The sequence below is a fragment of the Onychomys torridus genome, chromosome 14 (genome assembly GCF_903995425.1).
Source record: "Onychomys torridus chromosome 14, mOncTor1.1, whole genome shotgun sequence".
In the NCBI taxonomy this organism is placed as follows: domain Eukaryota; kingdom Metazoa; phylum Chordata; class Mammalia; order Rodentia; family Cricetidae; genus Onychomys; species Onychomys torridus.
This window is the reverse complement of record NC_050456.1, coordinates 34339036-34348478: the sequence shown is the minus strand read 5'-3', so window position 1 is coordinate 34348478 and position 9443 is coordinate 34339036. Positions and strand designations below refer to the sequence as shown.

The following is a 9443-nucleotide window of genomic DNA, read 5'->3' as shown; positions in this document are numbered from 1 at the left end:
TGAACGTTTCATCTACAGTTGTTGGTGCTACTTGGAGTGGTTGTAGAACCTTTAGAAGGCAAGGCCTTGGTGGAAGAAATACTTTAAGTATTTACAGCCTCATTCCACATCCACTTTGCTCTCTCTGCCTCATCTTTTCATTGTGATCTCTCCATTTTCTGTTCCTGCTGACAGGCTTCCTCCACCATGATGGACTCTTATCCCCCTGCAATTGTAAGCCAGAATAAACTCTTTGTTCATTAGCAACTGAAAAGTTACTAACACATATGGCATGCTTTCTTATGAGTTGTTCACCAGGATTGTACCAGAGTTCCCCAAACAATGCAAGTTATTTTCATTTCAGCTGTAAGTCTTGCTCCAAATGGGTTTGTTGATCTGGGATGGATGTGTGGAATTGGTACCAAGAAGAGATTGTGACTACCTATTGTTGTTCAAACAAGTGGACCCAGAAAGCTTGAGCCATCATTATTTATAAATATCAATAGTTTGAATGAACAATTTTACAACCAGATTTTACTTGCCACGTTTCTAAAAATGGTTACAATAATTACCAGTTTTTTTCCTTGACTCTTTCCCTTTCTGTTTCCAGCTCTCCCAAAGGTAGCCATTCCCTTTTAGATCTATATCTCTATCATCAGAGGCATAAGAATTTTGCACGCTACAAAGGAAGTTTTCGAACTAGGCACACCCACAGGTAGAAAAACATGCTCAGTTGGCAGCACATGCGGTTACAGCATCATGAATGGTGAGAGACAGTTTTGTCTCTTGTGCTTAATATTTACATCTGGAAGGATCTGGGTTCTCATGATCAACTCACCATCCAGAGCTAGATTAATCCATCTACATTTTGTATTAGTCTAACGCCTCTGAAGATATATATGAGTTTTTACATTTGTCCTATAGGCAACATATCCTAGAGACTTACTCTTAATAATTGGCAGTTTGTCCCTCGTCCTTATGTCCATCTTCCTTAACTTCTCAGGGTATGGCACAGCCACTAGAAATGAGGAAATAGTGGGTTTCTGTAATTCTGCTTCATTCCCTGTTTCTTGAATGCTCCCATTAACTCTTGATAAAAATCTATTTAATATTTCGTTAAAGTTCTTATGGTTAAAATCATTCCTTCCAGAACAGTTATGTAGATATGCATCATTAAACTTCGTGATACTGTGACTTACTCAAGCCAGCAGTACGGCTAGCACAGTGCAAGCAAGAACAGCACACTGCACACATGCTTCTGGGGTCATGCCCAGCATTATGCAATAAACTGTCCATAGGTCCTTGCCAAGTGGGTCATGCTCTCCAGGGGTCTTGCCACAAGGACAGCCAATCATGTTATTCTCAGGCATTGTTCCCCGAAGAAGTCCCATGACTCCTGATATATTTTTCTTGGGTCCTGACCAGAATGAGATATTGAGACTCTGTTGCTGAAGACATCACATATTTTGGAATGTAGGCACAAAGAAATTATGCTAGGTTTAGTTTAGAAACTTGCTTGTTGCCCACTAGCTTTCATGGTGCTGAAAGGTGATGACACACTGCAAGAGGATTAAAGCCATAAATGATCTTACCTACCTGTGAATATTGCATACAGCAATACCAACTTGCAAAGCAAGATGTGCCTACCGGTGCAATAGAAGTATCACTGTTATGGGCTTAAGTAATGACTTTTTTTGGTGGGAGAGACCTGAGGCTTGCTTCTCAGGAGGTTTCATTCCAGGTACTATGAACCTGGACAAAGGTCTATGGCTGAAAAGGTCATAGGTCCTAGGAGTGAATATATTGCTTCTGTTTTATTAAATGGTCATATTGTTAAGTAAACCCCAAATTCTTATGCTTATACAATATAATATGGCTGCCCTAAGCCTTGATCAATGTTCTTTTCACAGAGAAAGGCAGTTAATATGGAAACTTAAAGCCCATAAGTGCAGAAAACAACTACTGAGTACTCAGACCTCAATAGACTATCCACATCACCCTTTTCACAGATCAAGAATATTATAGAACAAAGAGATGTAAGACTGAAAGAGCTAGACTACAATGAGAAGGCCTATGAAATAATGTCTTCTAGACTTAACAAAGCTACTCATGACATTGCACTTGAAAACCTATCATTGCACTCCTGCTCATGTAGTAGCCATGGTTACCCACACAAGGTCTGCACAAAGTTGGGCCTGACAGTATTAAATTCATGGACAAGGAAGGAGCTTATGGTACCTGGGCCCTCTATGGAGTGCTAACAGCAGCTGATGGTGTGATGTATTCCTTTTTTTTAATCTGGAATTTACCTCTAATCTTATATATATCATTCAGGGCAAAACTCTAAGTCATTTTATAATACTTCTTCCTTGTAGCAAAGTTAGTTTCTTATTCATCTGACTACTGTTACAGCATGAATAATTTAATGAGTTTAAAACATGCAATTTATATTTAAGCAAAATCTGTTATGAACCTTGAAATGTGATTGCATAGAGAGCAAGAAATATTTATTATTCTAAGACTTCTACTCTGACAAATGGACAAAATTTCTTAGACTAATAAAGGAAAATTTTGAAACTTTTAAGTGGTATGCATATAAAAATAAGATAGTTGGTATAACTGATAAACTTTGGATAAAACATGTGTTTACCAAAAAATGTTTAAGATTGCATTGGCAGTGTGATTTCTCTTACTAACTCATTAATAAAATATTTATTTTTGAGAATCTTCTGAAGTTAGGAAAGTTTGGAGAACTAATGTAACAAAGCCGAGTACATTTTAGAATAATTTAAGGGAAGAGGGAAGGCTGCTGGTGAAAATGGATCCAACATCTGCCCATCTTGACTTGCAGCCTATGTGTTCCTCCAGGTAGGACAATATCAATACAGCTAACATCTGCCAGATAGTCTAAATTAATGCGGGGACTATGAGTAAAGGTCTTACATGCCTTTGGTCTTCCCAAACTATAAAGTCATATGTCATGTGATTATCATTAGCTTAATTTGGAGGTGTCATCATCCCTAAGATTCTGGCAACAGTGGTGCACCTAACAGATAACAAGTAAATACAAACCAAAATGTGTCCACAGTCATGGTTACATGAATATATAGGAAAATATTAGTCTATTTTATTAAGTTTTACAAAAACTTCAAGTTTTAACCTGACAATTTAAATATGGTTTTAGAGCCAGAATATCAAAAAAAAAAACATTCATTCGGAGAATTATTAACTACACAGTGGTTGCCTATCATTCTTTAACTGAGCTAATCGTATAGTTTTATTTACCAGCTAAATATGATGATTATTTAAGTTGGAAGTAATGAAGCTAAAAGAAGGGCTCAGGAGTGCTTAGCGTAGAAAACTGGTATTTAAAAGCATAGTATCAAAGCAGAAGAGGATGGAAATACATTGAACACATAAAAAGAAATGGATTACATAGTTCGATAAGTTCCAGCTAAAGGTTTCCAAAACTATGTCAAAATGTAGTATTTAGATCTGTGAATTACAAAAGGAAGTCATTGAGACTTATAATTAGCACTGTATACATTTTATATGCCTCATTCCAGGCTGCTAGGTTTGTCAGGAGATACAACCCCCACCTTGTGGATAAACTTAATAGACAGTATTTCTTTGGCTGGCAGTTTCTATTTAGAGACTATGATACTAAACACAGGCAAATTTTATCTACAATAGGAGGAAAATTGATGGCTATGATGAGTCATGTGATAATCTACTTGAGATAGTCAAAACTAACACACTTCCTGAGCATTATCTCAAAAATGCCTTGACTATTTTGACTGAATTAAAATCACTAACAATCATGGCCAAATTAACCATTCACTCCCATTGAAGTTAAGCTGGTAAGTTTTCTATGAGGAGCAAACAAATACAGAAGGCCCCAACTTTCATCTTTGAGATAATCTCTACACTGAAAAGCTGAGAGAAAACTCAGAAAGGGGAACATAAAGGTTGAATGCAGATTTTCAATACTTCCATACTTTTTATTGGATGTGCTAGGAATCTTTATGCATACAACCAACTGTAATTCTGTCCTTAATTAAAAGTTTTAAGAAGATTATGTAATTGAATGAAACTTTGCACCTTTTTCATGTATTAGCTAGAGGAGTTACATCTCTTTTGTCTTGACTGAGTCTGTTCCTTTTTATATTAGGATCCTATTAGCTGTCCTTGGGATGATGATAACATATCTTGGCCAGTTCAATTACCACATTTTGTCTGTGGGTTTTCTTCTCATGCACTTAATGTCTGCTTTGTTCAAGATAAAAGATATTTAGTGCAAATCCCACCTTGAAAGGGAACACAAATAAGTTCACATTGTCATGAACTAAGGATAGAACACTTTCATTTCTACCTGCTTGTATCCTTTTGTCTGGTTGCTCCATTAGTTCCTTTCCTCTGAAGTTTCAGATTTAAAAAAAAAAAAAATGTAATGCCACCTTTAAATATAATTAGAATGGACAAATGAACAGAGCAGAGAGAAACCTTCTAAGCCGCTAATCGTCCTGGGAGCTCAATTTTAGAAATATGAATAATGAATATGCTAGACAGAAGAAATAATGCATACATTCTGCTGAGAAGCAAAGTAGAAATCAGTTAAGGAATTGGCCTGCATGAGGAAAAGGCCAGTTGGGTAGTACTGAATATCACTGAGCCAATGCTGTCTCTTATCCCTATGCTGAAATTTTCATAAGCGTGGTGGCTACATCAAACCTGTGTTTGAGTGAATTAGTTCTTAGAAACTATAAATAATGGCAATATATGAAGCTTTCCTTTTCGTATTATGTTTGTATAGTCAAACTATCACAGTGTATATTTGCTTTTTAATACTTCTTATTTAGAGTAAAAAGTATTTATTGCTTGTATTTAAGTTTCTATGCTTGTGGTGATATGGTTAAATTTCAAATTAGGCTCAGTTGAAAAGGAAAATGCATGAAGGGTGAGAACCACTGTACATCTCCAGAGGCAGCATTTATAAACTTCCCTTCCCATAAGAGACAGTGTGGTGAGAGAGCCAAGACTTGAGAGTATCTTCCTTGAGCCAAAGCTTCAGCACTCTTCTCTCTCTCTCTCTGTCTCTGTCTCTGTCTTTCTCTGTCTCTGTCTCTGTCTCTCTTTGTCTCTCTCTGTCTCTCTGTCTCTCTCTGTCTCTCTCTCTCTGTCTCTCTCTCTCTCTCTCATGCTCACACTGGCTCTCTCACTCTCTTGCTCTCTCACTCTCACTGTGTGATCTTGAGAAAATTAGTAACTAGTGGGATTTTGTAAGGAATAAATGATTGACTATGCCAAAAATACTTATGTCAGTATGTAGCGTATGACAAATGACTTTTACTTAGCAGGGTAAGTATATAGTATCGTAAGGAGATAAAGTGATGTGAAGTGTGTCTGGTTGATATTGAGAGATGGCAGCAAATTTTCACGAGATCATCTTGGGATTAAGCAATTTATCCAGAGTCTAAATGGAAAATTATTACAGAATTTAAAGCACTACACATTATTTATACTAAAGGACTTCTGTATTGAGATGGCTACAGATTTCACTATGATTGTAAAGATGAACTGGTTATTGTAGAAGTTTTGAGGATGTTGATTTTCATGTCATTTCTGAGACTTTTTGGTATTGCTTTAGTAAATCAGAAATTCAAAGTTCACACAATCTGGAAGCTCAATGGCTTATGTAAGTCATAAAATCTATAAGTGCCTAATCCTGTTACTTCTCTGTCTCTCATTTACTAATTCATCACTGAAGAAAAAAATGACAAGTCTATACCCATAAGCATGGAACTGGCATGAAGCAGAGAACATGAACATCTTATTAGTAACTTTCTATTCACTAGCCCAACTCATAGCCCTAAACACCAGTGCAGGGAATATTTAGAAAAAAAGGAAGGCATGACCTCATTGAAGATCTGACAGGTAGGGAGGAAGTGGAAAGTGATACTATCCACTTACAATTCCACCCAATAGCTTCATTGAAAATACACACTGGTGTGTAACCTGATATTTGTTGTAATAGGATAGGGGAACCTATGGAGATGTACGGATAAAAATAAGAGAAGTAGAGCCATGGTTCCCTGATGGGTATCAACAAGCTTCCAAGAGATATTTTTCAATCATCCTGTCATTGTATCCATCATAGCATGAAGTGACAGAGATTTTCATGTGTGCCAATAGAGAATATGTGGAAATGCCAATGGTGGGACAGACTCCTACAAGAAGAAAGACCTGCATCCAGGATAAAGCTCCAACTTCCAAAGGCAAGGAACAAACTCAGCATCAAGTCCATAAATGGGGAGATCAGCCTACCTTCCTAGATGGATTTGAGTCAGGATACACATGAAGGACACTCCTGTAGCTGTGAGACTAAATAATTCCACCACCTCATTACACCCACATGGGAATAGCAGAGATAGGAAAAGAAAATTTAAAAGTCACATAGTCATACAAAAATAAGGGTTGAGTAGGCTGGGCAGTAGTGGTGTATGCCTTAATCCTAGCACTCACTCAGGAAGCAAAAGCAGGCAAATCTCTGTGAGTTCAAAGTCAACCTGGTCTACAGAGAATTCCAGGACAACCAAGGCTACACAGAGAAATTCTATCTCAAAAAAGAAAATAATAAAGATAACAAGAGTGGAGCATGGCATCAGTTAGAGTATAGACTACTATTGTAGATGACTCAAGTTCGATATACAGCATACATCTGGAGTGTGTAACAACTTCAAGTAATTCCAGAACCAGAGGAATCCTACTCCTCTACCCATTTTGAGCATCTGTACTGGTGCCCAAATGACCATGCACACATTCACAAATGCACACACAGACACACACACACACACACACACACACACACACACACACACACACACACTTTAAAAAGGGAAAAGAAACATTGGCCAAGACAACACTGACAGGGATCCTTGGGCCTTTGAGGCGGTGGGAGATCCTGACCGACCGCTGAGCCATGGGCCCAAAGCGCTGGCAAGATGAAATTGACTGTGGTGGCGGCGGTGCTGCTGCTGCTGCTGTGCACGGTGAGGACCGAGAAGGATGATAAAAAGGGCATGGACACGGTGGTCGGCATTGAATTGAGGACCACCTATTTCTGCGTCGCTGTGTTCAAGAACGGCGGCCGTGTGGAGATCATAGCCAAGGACCAGGGCAACCGCATCATGACGTCATATGTGGCCTTCACTGTGGCCTTCACTCCCGAAGGCGAGCGTCTGATTTGCGATGCAGCCAAGAACGAGCTCACCTCCAATCCCAAGAACACAGTCTTTGATGTTCTCTCGGACGCACTTGGAATGACCCTTCTGTGCAGCAGGACATCAAGTTCTTGCCTTTCAAGGTGGTTGAAAAGAAAACTAAATCATACATTCAAATTGATATTGGTGGTGGGCAAACGAAGATATTTGCCCCAGAAGAAATTTCTGCCATGGTTCTCACTAAAATGAAAGAAACTGCTGAAGCATATTTGGGAAAGAAGGTTACCCATGCAGTTGTTACTGAGCCAGCTTACTTCAATGATGCCCAACGTCAAGCAACCAAAGATGCTGGCACCATTGCTGGACTCAGCGTCATGAAGATCATCAATGAGTCTACAGCAGCTGCTATTGTATATGGCCTAGATAAGAGAGAGGGAGAGAAGAACATCCTTGTGTTTGACCTGGGTGGTGGAACATTCGATGTGTCTCTTCTCACCATTGACAATGGTGTCTTCGAAGTGGTGGCCATCTTGGTGGGGAAGACTTTGATCAGTGGGTTATGGAATACTTCAGGAAAGATGTTAGAAAAGACAACAGAGCTGTGCAGAAACTTCATCATGAGGTGGAGAGGGCTAAGTGAGCCCTGTCTTCTCAGCATCAAGCAAGGTTTGAAATTGAGTCCTTCTTTGAAGGAAAAGACTTCTCTGAGACCCTGACTCGGGCCAAATTTGAAGAGCTGAACATGGACTTGTTCCGAACTACTATGAAGCTGGTCCAGAAAGTGTTGGAAGACTCTGATTTGAAGAAATATGATATTGATGAAATATGATATTGAATTCCAAAGATTCAGCAGTTGGTGAAAGAGTTCTTCAATGTCAAGAAGCCCTCCCATGGCATAAACCCTGATGAGGCTGTAACATAAGGTGCTGCTGTCCAGGCTAGTGTCCTCTCTGGTGATCAAGATATAGGTGATCTGGTACTGCTTGATGTATGTCCCCTTACACTTGATATTGAAACTGTGGGAGGTGTCATGACCAAACTGATTCCAAGGAATACTATGGTTCCCACCAAAAAGTCTCAGATCTTTTCCACAGCTTCTGATAATCAGCCAACTGTAACAATCAAAGTCTATGAAGGTGAACGACCCCTAACAAAAGACAACCATCTTCTGGGAACATTTGATCTGACTGGAATTCCTCCTGCTCCCCATGGGGTGCCCCACATTGAAGTCACCTTTGAGATAGATATTAATGGTATTCTTTGTGTGATGGCTGAAGACAAAGGTACAGGAAACAAAAACAAAATCATAATTACCAATGACCAGAACTGCCTGATGCAGGAAGAAATTGAAAGGATGGTTAATGATGCTGACAAGTTTGCTGAGGAAGACAAAAAACTCAAAGAGACCATTGACACCAGGAACAAATTGGAAAGCTACACTTACTCTCTCAAGAACCAGATTGGAGATAAAGAAAAGCTGGGAAGTAAACTTTCCTCTGAAGATAAAGAAACCATGGAAAAAGCTGTAGAGGAAAATACTGAATGGCTGGAAAGCCACCAAGATGTGGACATTGAAGACTTTAAAGCTAAAAAGAAGGAACTAGAAGAAATTGTTCAGCCTATTATTAGCAAACTCTGTGAAGGTGCAGGCCCTCCCCCAACTGGTGAAGAGGATACATCAGAAAAAGATGAGCTGTAGGCACTGATCTGCTAGGGCTGTAATACTGTAAATACTGGACTCAGGAACTTCCGTTAGGGGAAAATTGAGAGAACCTAAGTCTCGAATGTAATTGGAATCTTCACCTCAGAGTGGAGTTGAAAATGCTGTAGCCCAAGTGGCTGTTTACTGCTTTTCATTAGCAGTTGCTCACATGTCATGGGGGCTGGAAGGAGGAACTGGCTATTTTAAAACTTGGGGAAAAGCAAGGTCAGGATGTGTGTTCACCTTGGAAATGTTCTATTTAACAATTGGGTCATGTACTTCTGGTGTAGGAACTTCTTTCTACCATAAGTGACACCAATAAATGTCACTTAAAGGGAAAAGGAAATGACTTTAATAAAAGACTATGATAACAAAAGTTTTAAGCCAAAGAAACCAAAGTTAGTTCATGTATAAGACATATATATATATATATATATGTGTGTGTGTGTGTGTGTGTGTGTGTGTGTGTACATATATATATATATATATATATATACACACACACACATTTTTACCAACCAGCTAAGCAGGTGTTTTTATTC

At 38.9% G+C, this 9443-nt stretch overlaps 1 pseudogene; it reads left to right on the top strand.

Moving 5' to 3' along the window:
* Positions 1 to 6980: 6980 nt before the first annotated feature.
* LOC118595711 lies at positions 6981 to 8898 on the top strand (annotated as a pseudogene).
* Positions 8899 to 9443: the final 545 nt, after the last annotated feature.